The sequence below is a fragment of the Caretta caretta genome, chromosome 1 (assembly GCF_965140235.1).
Source record: "Caretta caretta isolate rCarCar2 chromosome 1, rCarCar1.hap1, whole genome shotgun sequence".
Classification (NCBI taxonomy): Eukaryota; Metazoa; Chordata; order Testudines; family Cheloniidae; genus Caretta; species Caretta caretta.
The window spans coordinates 58,168,907-58,188,045 of NC_134206.1; the positions used below are offsets into that span (position 1 = coordinate 58,168,907).

Sequence of the window (19,139 nt, forward strand, 5' to 3'; positions counted from 1 at the left end):
CAGAAAACTCTATGAAGTCCATTGGGAATATCTGTGGGCAGATCTAATTTACCTGGTAAGCAGTTAAACACTATGAGGTTATATGAAGAGTCTCTTAGATGGTGATAGATTCTCTCATTTTTACTTATTCTATTGCCCCTTATTGGGGTTGGTTGTCCTCTAAGATAAATAGGGCTGGTTATGGTACCCTCCAGAGCCCATTGGAAAAGATTTAATGAGAGTGATGTGTTGTTTCCTTCTTCTGGTGGCCAAAAGCATGAAGAACTGAATAAATCCTTAACTTCTGCACAACACATTGTCATATTACCACTAGACTTTTGGTGGAACTCATCCGTGCCTGATGTTTTTTAAAGGAATAAATGACTGCATAAAACAGCATGAAGCTGAATACTACCAAAAGCTTCTTAAGGAAAACAAAATAATTCCATTCTGATTAAGAAGGGACTTGAAAGTAGCCATCAATATATGGAAATTAATATACATCAGAAGCTTTTTAAAAAAAAAAGCATACAATTGATAAGGAAGGATAAAGGTACCAATGAAATTTTAGTTTCAGTAGGAGTAAGGCCAATAACGAATTTTCAAATCTCAAGAACAAAAGAAACCCTACCGATAGCATAGATTCATTACTAGATGAAGACACTAAAATTGTCAATGATGCACTAAAGGCAGAGTGTTTTATTAAATATTTCCATCAAAGAATTAAGGGATGGAAATATAACCTGTCATTCAACGTGATTTCATAGACTATAGGTCTCATCAGATGAATTTGATTGTCTTTGAGATCACAAGTTTGGTTAATAAAGCGAACTGTGATGTAACATACTTAGACTACTGTAAAGGTTCTGACTTAGTAGTGTAGGGCATTGTGATTAAAAAATAAAAACTAATTAAATGAATGAAAAACTTGCTGATAGTTCTGAAAACGTAATTGTCAATGGAGAACCATCAATGAGTGGATTCTGCAGAGATTGGTTCTTAGCCCAATAATGTTGTCACTGGATGTGTAAACTGCAATATCTAGTAGAAGCAGGGAGGGTTACTATCTTTGTTTAAAATGTTGGTGAGACTACTACTGGAACACGGTGTCTTGTTTTGGTGGACATGCTTGAAAAATTGAAGCGGTTTTTGATTTGAGATCTGGAAAATGCATCTGGCAATGAGAGATTTAAGGAAGTTGATATATTTAGCTTCTTGAAGAGATGATTGAGGTGACTTGATCATGATCTAGAAATATCTAGACAAGGAAGATGTCTGATATTTTAGGGCTGTCCAATTTAGCTGGCAAAGGCATAGTAAGATCCAATGTCTGGAAGTTGAAGCTAGAAAAATTCAAACCGGAAGTAAGGCACAAATGTCTAATAGTGAGGGTAATTAACTGTTGGAATAGTTTATCAAGGGATAATGTAGCTTCTTCATCACATGAAGTCTTTTAAGTCTGGATTGGATGTCTTTTTAAAAGAGGTGCTCTAGTTCAAGTTGTTGGGCTTGATGCATGAATTTTTGGCTGAATTGCTTGTGATCTGCATGAGTGAGACTAGAGAATTATAATTTTTTTCTGGCCTTCTATTAATTAATTATACTAATGGTAATTTTTTCTGTGTAGGAAAAACTTAATCATTGGTTTTGAACCTACCTATTTATTTTACCTCTATTTTCAGATAAGATATGGCCGAACACTGATATTTCATTCAAATTATGCATAGGTGCACTATGGGTCAAGTTATGCCATTGTTCCTTTCAGGGTGGAATTGATTTAAATCACTAGTCAGGAAGACTTGATTTAATCATGGATTTCTACATAAAAGTGCGTTCTTGTTGGTTGTTATAACCTTAATACATCACAATTCAGAGATAGATGTAGGTTTCATTTTTAGATGGTACATCCTATACGTTTTTAAAGTGATTTATTTTGAAAACTTTTCAGAGTAGTTTTACAGCTATTTCAGAAAATGAATGATTGGTTATTTCATTTACCAAAGATTTATGAAGTCATTGGAAGGTGAACTATCTCCAATTCAACAGGTTAATCATTAATATTTGGAGAATTTTCTTGCCATGCTGTCTTAGGAGGAGAACATCACCAGACAGACATTTAAATTTTTATTTAACTAAAACAACAATGTTGTGTATTCTGGATTTTTGTTCTTCAACAGCAAACATATACCATTTTAACAAAACAAGCATATGAATTTTTGAATTTAAACATTCAAGTTTTTTAAAATCAGGTTTGTTTTTGTTAAAATTGTTTAAATATTTCATTTATGTCAGCCAGGTCAACATGAGAAACTTAAAATATTGGCTTCTGCAGCTAGCTCAGTTATCTTCACCTTCATTTTCCTGTTTGTTCATAATTTGGAAAAGAAAAACAAGCTTTCCTGCTTTTTCAAGTCCCAAACGATTTCTCAATTTGGAATGAATTAGTCCAAAGGAAGAAAATATTCTTTCTACACCGGCAGAAGAAGGTACTGCTGCTAAAAGTGAGATTATCACTTCAACAGCCTCTGAATCCAAGTGCCTAAGTGACTTTCAAGAAATATATGTTTGGTGATGATGTTTTAAAGAATGGTTCTCCCTTAGCTCTGAAGTTTATTATGGTAGGCATTATGGAGGGATGATTGCTGGATGTCCATGTCATAGCTAACTCCTCTTCTTCAGCAGTTAAGGTTTGACCCTGGTACCAAGTATTGAGAATATCTGCAAGAAAATGAGCTGCAGATAGTGCTTGTCCCATTTTTTTTTATGCTTGTAATTTAACTGTCTTATATTTCTCAGTTCCTTCCAAATTTCAACACCATCAGCAATAAAATAGCTATTTCCCTGCATTTTGTTCAAGGCTACAGAAATAGGCTTCAGGGTACTCAGCATGTGTTCAACATTTCTCTTAAGCCCAATGTTGAGAACTTGGCTGTGACAATTTTTTTCACAATTTTGTTGACAAACTATCATCAGATTAGGCCAGTTCTTGATATAGTGCTCAAAACAGTCTACTACCGAGTTCCATCGCCCGTCTTGTGGGAGAGTTAGGTTGGTTCCTCCCACTTTTTCAGAGCAGCTTCTGCAAGGTGGTTGTTTTGGAAGTATTTTGCAGTTTCAACAAAGTTAGCCTTTATTTCTGGAATACTGAAGTATATGGCTAGGAGGTGCATCAAATGAGCACTGCAACCGTATGTTGTTAGCTTGGGACTCTCTTCTAATCTTGGATACGTCTGCAGCATTGTCTGTGACCAAGCTGCGTGCTAGACATTTGAATTTTTCAGTTTCTTTTTTATAGCCCTTACTGCTGCTACTTGTAAGCATTCCGCTGTGTGTGTAAGCATTTCCTGATGTATCAAATGTTTCTGTAAGGAAGACATTCCCTTCTTCTGTTGTCACACAAGCACATACAACAGGATCATTGTGGATATTGCTCCACCCATCAAGACTCAGGTTAACAATTTCACCCTCTAGACATTTTGCACGCTGCTCAATTTCTTTCATACACTTTATCCAGCAATTTGCCTGCGACATCTGCTCCGTTGGGTGGACTGTATCCTGGTCTTAATGACTGAACCGTGTTAATTAAGTATGGATTCTCAATCCTATGGAAAGGAGAGTTTTTTGCATAAACAAACTGGGCAATTTTTTCATCAATTACCTCTTTTTGTAATCTGGTGGGTCTCATCACAAACTTATCTATGGTTGTTTCTGGATGACGGAGATTTTTTTCTTTTTGCTATAGGTGCTATACTGTGACTATGTGACATACATGATGTGACTGAAACACTATAATTGGCAGATAACTCTGAAACTATAGAAAATGATGATGATCTTGAAGGTGGATAGTCTTCAGAATCCTGTATATTGAGTATGGATTCTCCTAAACAAAATAAGTCAGTACAGTTATTTAATTATTATTACCATACTGCACATTTAGTATTACTCATTGCATTCACTGACACTCAGTACTACTTTAAAGGTGAAATTGTAAAAGGAAGATCTGCCTATTTCAGCTATTTATTTTTTATCACAACTGCATCTAAAATGATTTTTCTCAAACATGAGAATTCAAGAATAGTCCAGAAGGAAGGCAGCCAGTCCTTAAGGAAAAGGTATGAAATAAAAAAGTTTACCAACCTGAAGATCCTGCATGTCAGACATGTTCCTTTCATCATCTTTGTCAAGGTTCCTTCCCCACTCTGAACTCTAAGGTACGGATGTGGGGACCTGCATGAAAGACCCCCCTAAGCTTATTCTTACCAGCTTAGGTTAAAAACTTCCCCAAGGTACAAACTTTGCATTGTCCTTGAACCCTATGTTGCCACCACCAAGCGCGGTAAACAAAGAACAGGGAAAGAGCCCGCTTGGAGATGTCTTCCCCCACAAAATACCCCCCCCCCCAAGCCCTACAACCCCTTTTCTGGAGAAGAGTTGATAAAAATCCTCACCAAATTTGTAAAGGTGAACACAGACCCAAACCCTTGGATCTTAAGAACAATGAAAAACCAATCAGGTTCTTAAAAGAAGAATTTTAATTAAAGAAAAGATAAAAGAATCACCTCTGTAAAATCAGGATGGTAAATACCTTACAAAGTAATCAGATTCAAAACATTAGAGGAAACCTTAAGTTACAAAAAGACACAAAAACAGGAATATACATTACATTCAGCGTATTTTACCAGCCATTAAACAAAAGGAAATCTAATGCATTTCTAGCTAGGTTACTTACTAATTTAACAGAGTTTCTGAGACTGCATTCCTGATCTGTTCCCAGCAAAAGCATCACACAGACAGACAGACCCTTTGTTCTCTCTTTCCCCCAGCTTTGAAAGTATCTTGTCTCCTCATTGGTCATTTTGGTCAGGTGCCAGCGAGGTTATCTTAGCTTCTTAACCCGTTACAGGTTCTCATACTATAGAATTAGAATTTAAAATTCCTATTCCATGATGAGATATCTTTGAGCTATAATGTATCTTAATTAAAACTATCTTTAGATGGGATTTTTTTTGATAAAATGCTTTTTGAGGAAAAAACCTATTTTAAATATCTGATTTTTTTTTTTTTTTTTTTTTATCCACCCTGGTTCCTTTCTGCATCCCTGTCTTTCTGTTTTGTTTTGGTAAGTTACAAGGAGGAGTGTCTGGCAGTAGTCTTGCTCGCATGTTGTCATCTAGCCAGATTCTGCCAGCTTCCAAACTACTGTTCTTCTGTCAGAAGTTGTGTTGCCTATGTTTGTGATATCACATCTACAAAAATGTTTTGATTATAATTACCAGGACACACACACACACACACACACCACCAATTGACACCAGGGAGGGGACTGGATGTTTTGGAGGCTTGATGATGGAATACAAATCTTTTTGCCTTAAGGTCCCAAATTCAATCTGAATTAATTTAGTAGCGATTTCCAGTAGTTTTTAGTAGTAGAGATTTACTAGTTGTTTCCATCTGATGGCTGTTCAGTGGCCTATGTGAAATGGATTGATGATCTTAGTCTAGCTCCTAATGGCAAATGTCCACATCAATAAAAACACTGTGTAAGTGGTGGGACTGTAAGCAGAGAGGTGAATCTTCTGAAATGATCCTCTCATAACAAGACCGAGGCACACAGGTAAGCTTGTATTGCCACTACCTGTACTGTAAATAAGTCACTGTACTCTGACTAAATCAAGAATTATGTAGTCTCTTATGAAAGTAAATCCAAATATACAAAAGTGGGGGTTAATGTTTATTAGCAGAGCTCTTGCACTGTGCTCCACACAACAGATTATGCACCATGCTCACTTCCAGCAGTAATGGAGGTGTAAGATTACAATGTAATGGCTTGCCATTCCTTCTGGCATTTCTAATTAATTGTCTATAAGAACCACGATCCATGCTGGGAAGTTGCTGGTAAAATGATTCGACATCACCGTTGAAAAGCACTGGTAGGTACCATGCTGCTTTCTCATCAGTCCATTCATTCGTAGAGAGCAATAGCTTAAAGTCTGTCAAGTTCTTACAGAATTCCAGTCTCATCTGCATGACCAGTAAATTCCTTCTCAGGCAAAAGTGCTTTTACTACCTTTAAGCTGCTGCCACCCATTGTAATACTCTTGTAGAATCATGGGATTTGTTGGGACACTGCAAGTACCAACTCCAGCACACAGTCAGGACTGAACTTCCTGCTAACCCCCCTTCCCCAAGTCAGATCCAACAATGTAACATATCAGATGAGAACAATTTAGCACTGAAATAAACTTACAATATCATCAGTTGGTCAAGGTCCTATCTTCACTAATCATTACAATAAGATCATGTTCCTGGGGAAATTGACACTACTTGCAAGTTTTGAGGTTCTTTGAACACTATACAGATTACAGAGCTTAATTTAGTCCTTTGTGATCATAAGACTCTAGTGAGTAAAGAACAGGGCTCAGAATCAGCAGATATAGGTTCTGTTTTGTCACAGGTTTTCTGTTTGACTTTCAGCAAGTAAGTTTAAAACAATGCTTTAAAAAATGGCCACTGTTTTTAGGTGGGCAACTTGAGATACTAGGGCTTCATTTTTACGGATACTGAAGTACCTGTATTTCCTGTTGTCATCTGACAATCAGGCCTTTGTGGGAGGGAGGGTGTGTGTTGCTCTCTCTGGCTCAGTTTCCTTGTAAAATGGGTGTAATAATTTATCACACAGGAGTTTTGGGAGACTTAATTTTGTTCTGTTTGTAAAATATCTTGATGATGTGATGGAAGGCACAATAGAAACACAAAGCATTATTCTCTGTGAAAGTCTGATTCTTTTTTTTTTAAAGCATTGTGTAAAGACTCTTAGAATGGAAACTACTCAGAGAGAATATTGCATTTGGGGCTCAAAACAGTCATAACTGGGTGAAAACAAATATTCATATACTTCTGGTGATATAATTTTTGGCTTCAAGAATTCTCAGGAGTATGTGGGTCCTATTCAATTATGCTTTGTTGCAGTTCAGTCTTCTACATGGTTTTTCAAGAATAATAAAATATTATACCTTTCAAATATTAGATGAAAGGAGAAATAGTCACCTGTAGTAGCCCAAAGCACTTTACTGTTGTGTCTGATATTAATAAAAGAATCATCAATGTTCTGCTGAAACTAGGGACAAACAGGTTTCAGAGTAACAGCCGTGTTAGTCTGTATTCTCAAAAAGAAAAGGAGTACTTGTGGCACCTTAGAGACTAACCAATTTATTTGAGCATAAGCTTTCGTGAGCTACATCGAGCTTCATCAATGAAGTGAGCTGTAGCTCATGAAAGCTTATGCTCAAATAAATTGGTTAGTCTCTAAGGTGCCACAAGTACTCCTTTTCTTTTTAGGGACAAACAGCTAATCTTGAAGAAACCAGACACCGTTTACATTCTTTGCTTGTTTCCAAATATGGGATATTGGAGAATAATGGCACTATGCACTGTATAGTCGTCATTGTTAATACTGTTACCTAGGATTATCTTTCAGCACACTGGGCAATGCGTTTCTCTTTATATTTTTTTTCATTGTTGAAATACAGTCAGATGGCATCTGTCAAGATAGCTTACATTTTATATCTTCAACAGAGCCCCTTTTAAACTGCTCTTTTCACTTTTTGGCCTCCCTCTTCACATATTCTTCTAAATTTCTTTTTGGATGTTCTGAGTAGTATGGTAAGATATTTTTAGGAAACTAGTGTGAAACTAGGTTTGAAGAATGGATTTGGGTCAGGTGCAGTTTGAACAGGTTGGGATGCTGAAATGTAAAAATATACCTATTCATCTCTTTGGCATGTTGCTGATTTTACCATTATTCTTTTTAAATAAGTCTCCAGATAAAAGTTCACATTGTAGAATTGTGTTTGTGTATCCCTCAATCTAATCTCTTTCTCTCCACTCATAAAATGGGAAGCAGAGTTATGATTATAATGGTATTGAGAAGCCAAGTAGAAGTCATTACACTGGGACACAGAGAGAGAATGTATCTTGTAAGTGAATTTTTTCAGAGCAGACATGATTAAGTTAAGTTTTTAATCCTGTATTTCTATTTCACGTGCTGAACTTAGTTCTGAAGTACAAGATATTATTATTAAAATATTTTTATTAGAGAAAAAGTTCTGCTTGCTTTACCTCTGATTTTTACTGTGGGGGTGGCAGAGGTGTGGAAGGAGTTGTTTAGCTGAATTTTTTTAGAAGTTTTTCTCATTTTGTATACAGTATGATAGTACTACACTTATGTGGTGAAAAGGCCCAGGGCAGATGAGTGAGTATTGGGAGTGAAGTCAGTATGGATGATGTGCTCCAAGAAGACTACTGGTGGTTGGGGACAGGACTCCATATCATCTCTGGCCCCTTCCCCAACACTGATTAAAGCCATGAGACAAGGCTGTTGATCATGTCTCCAGCTACTGCTGCCTAGGCCAGACTCTGTTGTATTCTATATGGCTTCTTACACCATATTAATCTCTATAGTATCTGAGCGCCTTCTGGTAATGCATTAAGCAACACGACTAACATCTGTCGTGTGTGTTCTCTCCAGGGGGAGAGATGTGCACAACGAATGTCTTGTTTTGGTACAATGTTCCTGATTGTGGGGTTTTTTTAGTTTTCTGTGAGCCAATGGTGCTCTCATTGCTCTTGTAAGTATGGGTCTGCTGCAGAAATGAAGAGGAACCTAACTGGTGGAGTGGGCTCTGGATTCATACCAGGAATTGGAATTCTCTAGAAAGATCGTTGTTGCCTTTCTTGTCCTCTGCAGTTATATTTAATGCAAACTGAATAGAACAGGAAAGAATGTAGTCCATGCTTGGGAACGCTAGAGGGAGCTGAGGGGAGGAAGAAGGACTAACATGATCATCATGATCTGTTTACATTTTTTGAAATAGTTTATATGAAGAATCTATTTCAATCCTGCTCTCAGTTTTAGCCAAAATACAATAGCAGCAACTCAGCTACAGCAATCAGAGAGGCAACATCACTGACTTCAGTTCTGGGAGCCAGTAAAGATGGATACCAGTTTTCTGTTCTTCAGAGGGATGGGAAGCTCTGCTCCTTCCTCTTTTCATTCCAGTTGGGTGCAGGCGAGGATGGAGCCCCTCTCTGTACAAAAACAGCGAGGAGACTAACTGATACAGACTAACACAGCTACCACTCTGAAATCTCTCTCTACAGAAACCCACAGTGCCTAGTCTGAGAGGCTGGGTTAATTGACTTGGGCTTGCAAGACTTGTGCTGTCGGGCTAAAAATAGCAGTCTTGATGTTCCCTCTCAGGCTGGAGCTTGGGCTCTGAGACCCCTAGATTTCAGAACCCGGGCTCCAACCCAAGTGTGAATGTCTACACTGCTATTTTTAGCCTCGCAGCATGAGGCCAAGGCAGTTGACCTGGGCTCTGAATCTTAGTGTGGTGGGTTATTCTTTGCTGCATAGATCTATCCGTAGGGTCCCTCTTCACACTGTTGTTCTGTACCTTCGTGAGCAGCAGACCACTAGATTGGCTTTCAATCTAGGTTGTGTTTTCACAGGATTTGTGTGTGTTTACATAATGTACATATCCACACTCCCCCTTGGGGGTTATATATAAAAATAGAAATTATAGGGTCAGAAAGAATATGTGATGAGGGGGTAGAAAAGTTTTATTGACATGAATTTGGGTTGGCCATATTGAGTGAGTGAGTTATTTATTGAAGGCCATCCCTAATAATGCTGATTAAAACCTTATATCTAGAGTTGAAAGGATAGATTTTTATTGGTAAATGTTGGTAAACATCAGTTTCACCGTAAACACACGAATGGATGAAAAAATATTTCTATAAATGATTATCAAAATTTACGGATAGACAAAGTAAGAAATACTGTTTGAGATCTTAATTTAGTTTAAGTATACTTTAAGGATACTTTTAGGTTACTTTGTATATTTTGACATGGTATAGACAGTTGTGTTTTAATGGTTATAAAGCTTTAACTCTTTGAAGCTCAGCATCTGCTGTCATTCTATAACTGTCTGACTGCGGCCATAATTTTTCACATTCTGAAAATCTAAATCAATAAAAATAAAAATTCTTAACAATAAGCATTGATATTATCCATCAAAATTATAAAAAATAATCAGATTCTGCCAAGCCTACTTATACCACATCATGCTGTGTTCTGTCTACCCCACACATTTTAACAAAGAAATAATTTTAGAAATAGTTTCAAGATATATTTTATTGGAACTACTTTGTATGTGGATGATTAGATGTTGAACATGAATGTAATTTAGATTTATAAATTGCAGAGTCAGGAAATAAATTTATCACTACCACATGTGGTTCAAAGCTTTTTACCTTTCCTTTTATCATTGTAGAAAATAAAGAGCAAATGTAGTAATGCCTGTTTTATTTCTTTGCTCTAATAGATGGAGGGATTTTTAAGTTAAGAAAATAAGGTCATTTCTTTCAAAAAAGAACTTTACCCATACCTTCAGCCTGAGATCTGCATTCATAAAGAAGGAAAAAATACAATGGGACTCAAATATATAGAAGTCCGAGTTCTCTAGCATGTGCAAACAAGTTGTTCAGTGTATTTTGAAAAGACTTTAAAAATTGTTGGCTATTCATTATTAACTAATTTAGGAGTTGAGATGAGCACAAATTATATACTGAAACAAAACTAAATTATCGAAGGAAGCCCTTGTCAAAGGAAATAGTTAACTACTTAGCAGCTGGATAAATATGCCATGTTGGGGTACGTTAACTCGGGGCCTTAGTTGTTATCTGAAGATCAACTACTGTAAAGGCCTCAACTCTCTACACAAGCCATTCCAGACAAAATTCCACATTAGAAAGGTGGCACATAAAGTGTGAAAAGAAAGAAAAAAAATCTGCAATATTTCTCGTCACCGAGTGTACTAATCAAGGATGAGGATTGAGCAACTTCATGCAGCCCTTCAGAATAAAGACTCATTTCTGCATGATGTATATGCACAGAATTCCTGTTAAAGGGAATTTCTCTAGGCAGAAGACTTGCAGTAGGGTGTCCTACTTGAGTGCACGCAAAATCACAGCCTGTAGTGCCTATAATTACAAGTCCCCAAAATATATCTAAATTCTGAATGAAAATAACCAGACCATATAGTTAAACAGAGCTCAATATATCACTCAGACCCTAAATATATCTTTTTAACTACAAGGGTAGTTAAGATCTCGAATAGGCTTTCAATGGAGGTTGTGGAATCCCTATCATAGATGATTTTTAAGAACAGGTTGGACGAATCCCTGTCAGAAGTGGTCTAGGTTTACTTGGTCCTGTCTCAGCACAGGGGACTGGACTAGATGATTCTATGATAATCTTATGTTTATATAGCATTTCTTATTCTGTCTATACCACAAATGCTTCTACAAATGTAATGATATACAAACCATCCAGTGGGCTTACTTAACCTACCGCTGAAATGCGGCTTTTTCTCTGTGGTGAAACTCAGCAAGCATTCCATGGTGCACACCACTGTTGTATTTCAGTTTAGGAAAGGAATGAAGGAGTACCTTTTTCCATCTGAAACATCAATAGAAGTGATGTGGGGAGGATGTAATTATGCCAAGTGGAGTTTGACTGGGAAATAACAGTTAATGCCTCTACCCTTACAAAAAAGTGCAATTGCATCTTTTATTACATGTTGTTAGATTTGTTTTAGGTCTCATTCAAAAGATGGCACCTCCAGCAGCACAGCTAAACATGTGCTGGGGGACTGCGTCAGAACTGACTTGGAGCTAAGAATGCCACCTTCTGAATGACCAGTGCCTCTTCCTGCAGCTCTTTTTGGGTGCGGGTGAACCAGTACTAAATGCATTTCACTTCAGAAGCAGCTTTAACCATGGTTTCAGCACCATCTCAACATATGGTTGTAAAACCCTGGGGCCTAGGTGCCTCAGTGATGCTTTATTATTTTGAGCATAAATGTGTGTGCTGCTTTACATGCAAGTAAAAGAAGATCTTTCTGAGGACAAGGAAGTGTCTCCTGTGTGGATGCATAAGGATGGGAGATAGTGCCAGGAGCAGGGTCATATATATATATATATATATATATATATATATATATATATATATATTTTAGTCCTTTGAGTGCAAAGATTAAAGATTGCTGATTCTAGGCTCTTTCAAAGTGAGTCTCTCTCTCTCCCAACGCTGCCTCTGCCCTGGCCAGCTGAGCTTGGTGACCGCAAACAGAAGCGGCACCCTTTGAAAGGGTGGTGTTGCACCTGCATTGCTCAGATCTCTAGGCTCGGTGCCTCCGAGAGTTCCCGGTGGGGTGGTACACCTCTGCACTGCCTCCACTATAAGGTTAACTACCACAACTGAGTTGTAAATTGAGACATGACAGGACAAGGGAAGGTAGCACTAACATATGGTGGACACAGAGAGAGGTTTCTAAAATAAATCCGCTAATGCGCGCGCACACACTTTTTAAATAATGTGAGGTGATAATGAACTTGACAGAACGCTGAGATACAGAATTCAGCCCCAAGCTTCGCCCTGAACTGTTGATTTCAGCACAGGTATATATTCATCACTCATCATGCAAAGGCTCATTATAATGCTAAAACAGAGCAGAAATAAGATGAGGAAGGAATTTAAAACACTGCATTGGTAGCAATAGTTAGTAAAACAATTTTCTTTCCATGGTCTTTAATGTATATTAGACTTTAGCTGTAGGGGGAAAAAGCATATGTAATTCCCTCTGGACATATGCAAAACAGCCTGAAGAATCACTGCTGTTAAAGAAAAATGAAGCTTTAAAAGAACACACAGGCACACGCATACACATTCTCTTCCTATTTCCCCCACCTATCCAAGAGGATCCTTTAAGTTAAATGCAGTTTGCTATATTTTCCCATGATCGATAATAGTTGGTAATATATGTTGTTTCAGTAGATTTGAATTTCTCCTTCCTGTCTTATGCTGACATTGTCATAAAATTAAAATACACTTAGATTGAGAAACACCTTTTATGTCAATTGGATTTTATTTTTCTCAGAATAAACTGTGCGTTTTGCACTGAAATAATAATATTGAGTAAAGTAAATATTTTTTTTCAAGCAGGAAACAGCAGCCTATGGGTAGATCCTCTCTGCCCAAAGAGCTCCTGTGGTAGCATGTTGACTTTATTATCTTGTAACCATAAACCATTCACTGTTAGAAGCCCTTATTTACATTCTAAACAGAAGGGTAAGGTGAATAATGTAATTATAGCAGCCTCTACCACACTGTGGGTGTGAAAGAGGCATCTGTGGTGGGCTTCTATACTAAAAGACTGAAGAGGGAAAACTTATGTGAGTGATGTTTTGTTGTATTTGTGATTTTAACCCTAGAAAATTCTGTTGGCAGAGACATTACTTTGTCTTTTGCTTTACACACATTCCTCTGACGTGGAGCTCAGTTTACAGAGGGAGGGTGTATGTGAGAGAGAAAGCTGGGAGGGGAGGGAAGACTCACATACACAGAGCTAGTCTGACTAGAAACGAACTGCCCCTGGCAGATTAGAGAGACAAATGAGGTTTGGAATCTGAATCCAGGAAAAGGAGAGTGGAAATTTACAGCTGCTCTAAGAGAGTGTGCGTGTTTTAGTCATCAGCTCTGTTAACATTTTTCCCAAAAGGTAACAGTTACTCTTCAGCAAGCAAGTTGAGACTGAATTCTGGAATTTGTTTTCTCTGCCACGTGTCAATAATAAGGAAGAACTTATATTAAATTGAAGATAAGTAAAGGGTCCTCCAACTGGACTGCTGATTTGGGTCTGGCAGAGAGCTGTCTTCAGCACCTCATCATGTATCTGCTTTTTGTTGTTTAGACAAGCCTGGACATTTCTGTAAAACACAGTGAGTATCAGCTAAGATTATCCAGTCTGAATTAAATAAAATTAGGTAATGAATTTAAAACTTCCTTTTTTGCTTTATCAATAGCTTTTTGGTAATGAAATTCTCACTTACTACTTGTTACCTTTTTGTAGCATTGTAAACTAATGTGGTATATTTGTTTTTTATGTTAAAAGCAGTCCTAAACGGTACTACTTCTGTTACGTAAGCATTGGCTCTGTTAACAAATATTCTGTATCCATGGCATATCTTTGGAAATGGGTTTTATTTACAATGGGGATTCAAAAAATAAAATAGCTGCAATATATCACTTCTCTTGCTTCTCTCTAGTGAGGTACTTGCAGATGCAGCTTTGCTCTTGAGATACAGAGAAATGAGAACATAGTCACTTGCGTAAGAAATTCAGAAACTATTGTTAAGTATATGAAATTTGAGTATATATTCAAATTGTCACATGTAACTGCATACATAATTATAAATAAAGAGATTGAGGATGATCTAATAGGTCTCTTACATGTCTAGCTTCTAGGATTCTGTGAGGTAATGGGCCAGTCTGAAAGTCCTTAATCAGGCAAAATGTTCATTTAAGTCTCTGGGGAGTTTTGCCTGAGTAAGGACTTTAGAACTTGGCCCATTTGTAGTGGTAGCAAACCCATTGCAGTGCCAAATTATTTAATGTGTCATGGAGTTACAGGAAGTGATATGACTCTTTTCAAAGATACGACCAAGTGAATGAAGGTGGTATGGGTCACTTTCCATTAATGGCTAATATAAAGCAAAGAAGAATAAATACTGGTATTAATGTTTGAACTGCTGGATCAAGAGTGTTATTTTTCCCTCTTGGCTGCTGTTTCAAGATTTTTTTTTTTTTTTTTTGTTTAATTATTTGGGTTCTATGACCAGTTTCTCTTGCTTCCATAATTATTACTACTACTCTAAATGGAAATTAGGCTAAAATTCCCCTTCCATATAAGTAAATAATAATAGCCCCTAAATAATGGCTTTAATCTCACACACTTTAATTAGTTAAGGGACCTGATCCTGCATGATTGGAGACTTTGAATTTTCAAGGGGCAGGATTGGGCTCTGCTTATGTTTCACAAATATCCCTGTTGCCATGCTATAGGTAGAGATTCCAAAGACTCCTGAGTGTTACCCTTCTTCTGCTGTTCGCAGATATCTGCAAAACCTACTTCCAGGTTGTGTGTCTCATCACCTTCTAGCACTACTAGTCTATGTGGTGGACCTAAAGTTTCCAGTCCTGCTGATCATAGAATCATAGAATATCAGGGTTGGAAGGGACCCCAGAAGGTCATCTAGTCCAACCCCCTGCTCAAAGCAGGACCAATTCCCAGTTAAATCATCCCAGCCAGGGCTCTGTCAAGCCTGACCTTAAAAACCTCTAAGGATGGAGATTCTACCACCTCCCTAGGTAACGCATTCCAGTGTTTCACCACCCTCTTAGTGAAAAAGTTTTTCCTAATATCCAATCTAAACCTCCCCCACTGCAACTTGAAACTGATGATGTATGTAAGTTGGGATAGTTCCATGTGATAGAATTTTTCTCAGTTTTCTTTTTTTAAAAGCCTAGGAAATTGCAACAAAAAAACTACATTAAAAGAGCATTGTTAAGGTTGCAAATTCAAGCACTCAAAAGTTAAGAAATACCAGAATTAAGTTGCCTGTGCAAGCTTAATTCACTCCCCCTTCCGATTTGCGTGTTTGCATTATGAGATAGTACATAGTTACATAATTAAAGTCTATTTTTTCTGCAGGACCCCCTGCCTCATTAAGTGAATGGGAATTATTCTCTGTTTCTATTTTATTCTCCTCATTGCTCACAGGCCTTATTTAATGCACACAATCCATAGCCTACATTGAATACAAAATTATTAATTTCTTCCTTTGTGTCTCTATAGTGTTCTCGCCATAGTATCTGGGTGCTTCACAAACATTAATGCATTTATCTTCAGAACATTCCTGTGAGATTAAGCAATATTATTATCTTCATTTTCCAGATGGGGAATTGAGACACAGAGAGATCAAGGTCAAAAGTGCCCATTAATTCTGCGTGCCCTATTTGAGATGCCTGGAGCCTGATTGATTGATTTATTAATTAAAAGAGTGCTTAGCATTTTTATAGCACTTTATATGTTTAAAGAACAGTTCCAGTCAACCTCAGTTGCCATCGTGAGTGCTCCAGCACACCTGCATATCTGATGCCAAGTATCTCACATTGAGTACCCATAAAATTAGAACACACAATTAGTAAACAAATGTGAAAATTTTGGTTTATGTGGTTTGTCCAACATAATATAGACAGAGGCAGGATAGAATCCAGTTCTCCAGAGTATCATACAACTGCTTTAACTATAGGACAATCCTTTGTTTTCCTGTAATCCCCTTCCTCATTCACTACATAACTTCCCAATTCTGCAACAAATGAGGCAGGGATCCAGATAACCGCCTCATTTGGTGCACAACCCCAATTCATCTCTAGAACACTGTCCATTCCGTGCATTTTCCTGTGTAAAAATAGTATGTAATCATGTACGTAAAGAGTATAAATGTAACGCATATACACAAAAAGGCTGAATTTAGCATTGCACGGGCAGCCTGAATTCTGACATTTCCTAATCTGAGTGATTAAGTTTATAATCTTAATGTCCTTTTAACACTTTTTTTTTTTGGGAGGGGGGTGCAATAATACATAATTAGACTGCAAAATGATAGTGACAATTTACGAATCCCAGCACACAGTCTACACCCCATCAGTGCTTTTTAGCACATTGATGGGGTGGGGAGAAATGAAGATATTTTATTTACCTATTAAAAAATAACTCCTCCCAGGGTGAATATGTTAATAGAGTGTTGTGATTCTGGTACACAGGCAGATACTGTACACCTAAAAGGACAGGAAAACATATCAAGTTTTCTTGCCTGAATTTGTGTAAAATTTTATACAATCATTTCACTTTCAGTACCAAACTGCTTGTCTCAAGTGACATGTAAGAAGAATGGATTGAATGAATCACATGCTGTCATTCTTGTGTTTGTGGGAAGGAGGAGGAAGTATTTGTTCCTGAACTGCTTAACTGAGTTACTGTATAATGATGGGATCTGCTGCTGACTGAAGTAATATTGCTGTCTGCATGCCTCCTGCTTTGTTTGCAGTGTTCTTGTAGCCATGTTGGTCCCAAGATATTAGAGAGACTAGGTGTGTGAGGTAATCTCTTTTATTGGACCAACTTGTATTGATAGTCAAGCTTTCAAGATAAATGGAGCTCTTCTTCAAGCTTGTCACTTTCACCAGTAGAAGTTGGTCCACTAAAAGATATTACCTCACTCACGTTGCTTCTCCCTTCTTTACTGTCTTTATAAACACTGATATACTGGGGTCTTTTAAGGAAGACTGTGATCAAGAAATAAAGGAGGGCTCAGGGAAGGAGCCTATAATGTGTATGAAAAGAAATCTGATTAAGTTTATATTTGTATTAAAGAGTTCTGATCACACTAAACATATCCGTGTGTCATGCTGGTGAACATGTAGGCTGGCTGAACCGGTTTCTGTACTTGCCAGTCTATTCACAGGAAACTCAGCTGGGCTGAGAGAGTTTGTTTGGCCCATTATAGTAGTATCTTCAAGAGCTAAAAAGGGGTGGTGGCCTATCAACGTTCTTTCTTTACCTCATTTTAGCATTCCCACCTGACAAGCTGACTCCAAACTTCCCATTGAAGCTGTTGGGCTTTGTTGTTTGGTGGATGTGGCTTGGTTGTTTTTTATTAAATGATATATTGGATTAATTGGATTAGCAATGGCATATCCTCTATTCTGAGCTGTAGGAACATAAACTCAGATCTCTGTAAATAGTCAGATCTTCTCCACTCCCCGCCCTTTCAGATTCACATGAAAATCAGTCTGTTAAACTTTATCCCGCTGATTTGCTGAGACGAAAAACAGATTTTACCTTCTGCAAACACCATCTTGCATATTCCCAAAATTAACAGAGGTCTAGTTGCCTGGGTGTCAGAATTCTGGATGGGGCGGAGGGGAGAGGGGAAGAGGAACCTTTAGTTTAGGCTTTTGTTCCTATTGGATGGCATTCTACATCACCCCCAAGTCTTAGTTGATAAATGTTTGCTGATAGGCCTGTGGTAGTCTACAAAACTAATAGATTTGGTTTGGTGATTAATAAAGCACTGAATCTGAACCCAAGAAATCTTGGTTTTATTCCTGACTTTCCCATTAGATTCTTATGTGACCTTTGACAAATCATTTAATCTTTCTGTGCCTCGGTTCCCACATTGTAAAAGTGGAGATAGTTGTACTTACTTGCCTCAGTGGTATGATGTCAGGCTTCATTAATGTTTGTAAAAGTTTTTGAGATCTCAGGGAAGGCATGCACTGTGAGTGCAAAGTGATGATATGCAATCTCATCCATTCCTTTGACTATTCCTAGTACCTGCACATTGCTGATCTTATTAGTCTCTGGACTTCATGAATGCTTGAGCTTGCGTATTAAGTTTTTGCTTTTTGTGCATGTATGATCATGAGGATGTTGAGGGAATGACAAAATAACTTGGTAAAATATAAGAGAGCAGAAGAATTTCTCAGAGAATGAAACACACATGCCCACGCCTACTGCCCATCATAAAAAAGCTCTTCTTTCAAATTTTAACAGGCCTAGCCAAACATCTGGGAAAGGTTGCTTTAAAAACTGCTTTTCACTATTTTTGTCACTTTTTTTCCCCCTAAAATAAAACAAAAGAAAACATGTTCTTTAAACAAACCCTAGCTGAACACTGCCAGAACTGACACTTGTCACTGAAATATTTTTGTGAATTTAGAGTGCATGAAAGGTGTTGGACTTTCTAGCTGTGGAGGCTGAGATGTTCTGTTTGTCTACAGGTTTCAACCTCAGGCAGTGGAAGTGCATTATTTCCCATAACCCTGCAATGTGTCTCATTCCTATACTGGGGAAACCACCTCCAAAGCTGAAAGTTATTTGGTTTAAAGATCTGTTTTTCCCCCTCATCTCATAGACTGCTAGTAAGTCTGAGACTTACTGACAAATTAGTGTCAGCTGTCGTGGTGCTGTTTATGAAGTTAACCCCTCCTCATAAGGAACTTGCGGGAGACCACCAAACCATGGTCACCAAAGAGCCCTCCGATAGTGGTAGTTTTCAGTCGCTACCAGCCTTTTCTACATTCAAAGTTTGCCACAATTTGCTTCCTTTATCTTGTGTGACTGAGAGTAGTTCATGTCCAAAGAAAATCACTGAATAGTGGAGGCAAAGGAGACCATAGGTCTGACAGGAAC

At 37.7% G+C, this 19,139-nt stretch overlaps 1 protein-coding gene across 7 annotated transcripts in view; it reads left to right on the plus strand.

Annotated features, from left to right (window-relative positions):
* The window catches only part of CAB39L (calcium binding protein 39 like), a 117,687-nt gene that overhangs the window by 11,754 nt on the left and 86,794 nt on the right, over positions 1-19,139 (plus strand). Inside the window, exons 1-2 of one of the 7 annotated variants that reach the window (XM_048849691.2) lie at positions 39-55; positions 13,602-13,821. The exons of 2 other annotated variants lie outside the window; for them this stretch is intronic. The gene's annotated coding sequence lies outside the window, so the exon portion shown is untranslated. Of the gene's footprint in view, positions 1-38; positions 56-13,432; positions 13,822-19,139 lie in introns of those variants that run through there. 4 more of the 7 variants (XM_048849681.2, XM_048849740.2, XM_048849701.2 and 1 more) reach the window with 4 other exon arrangements.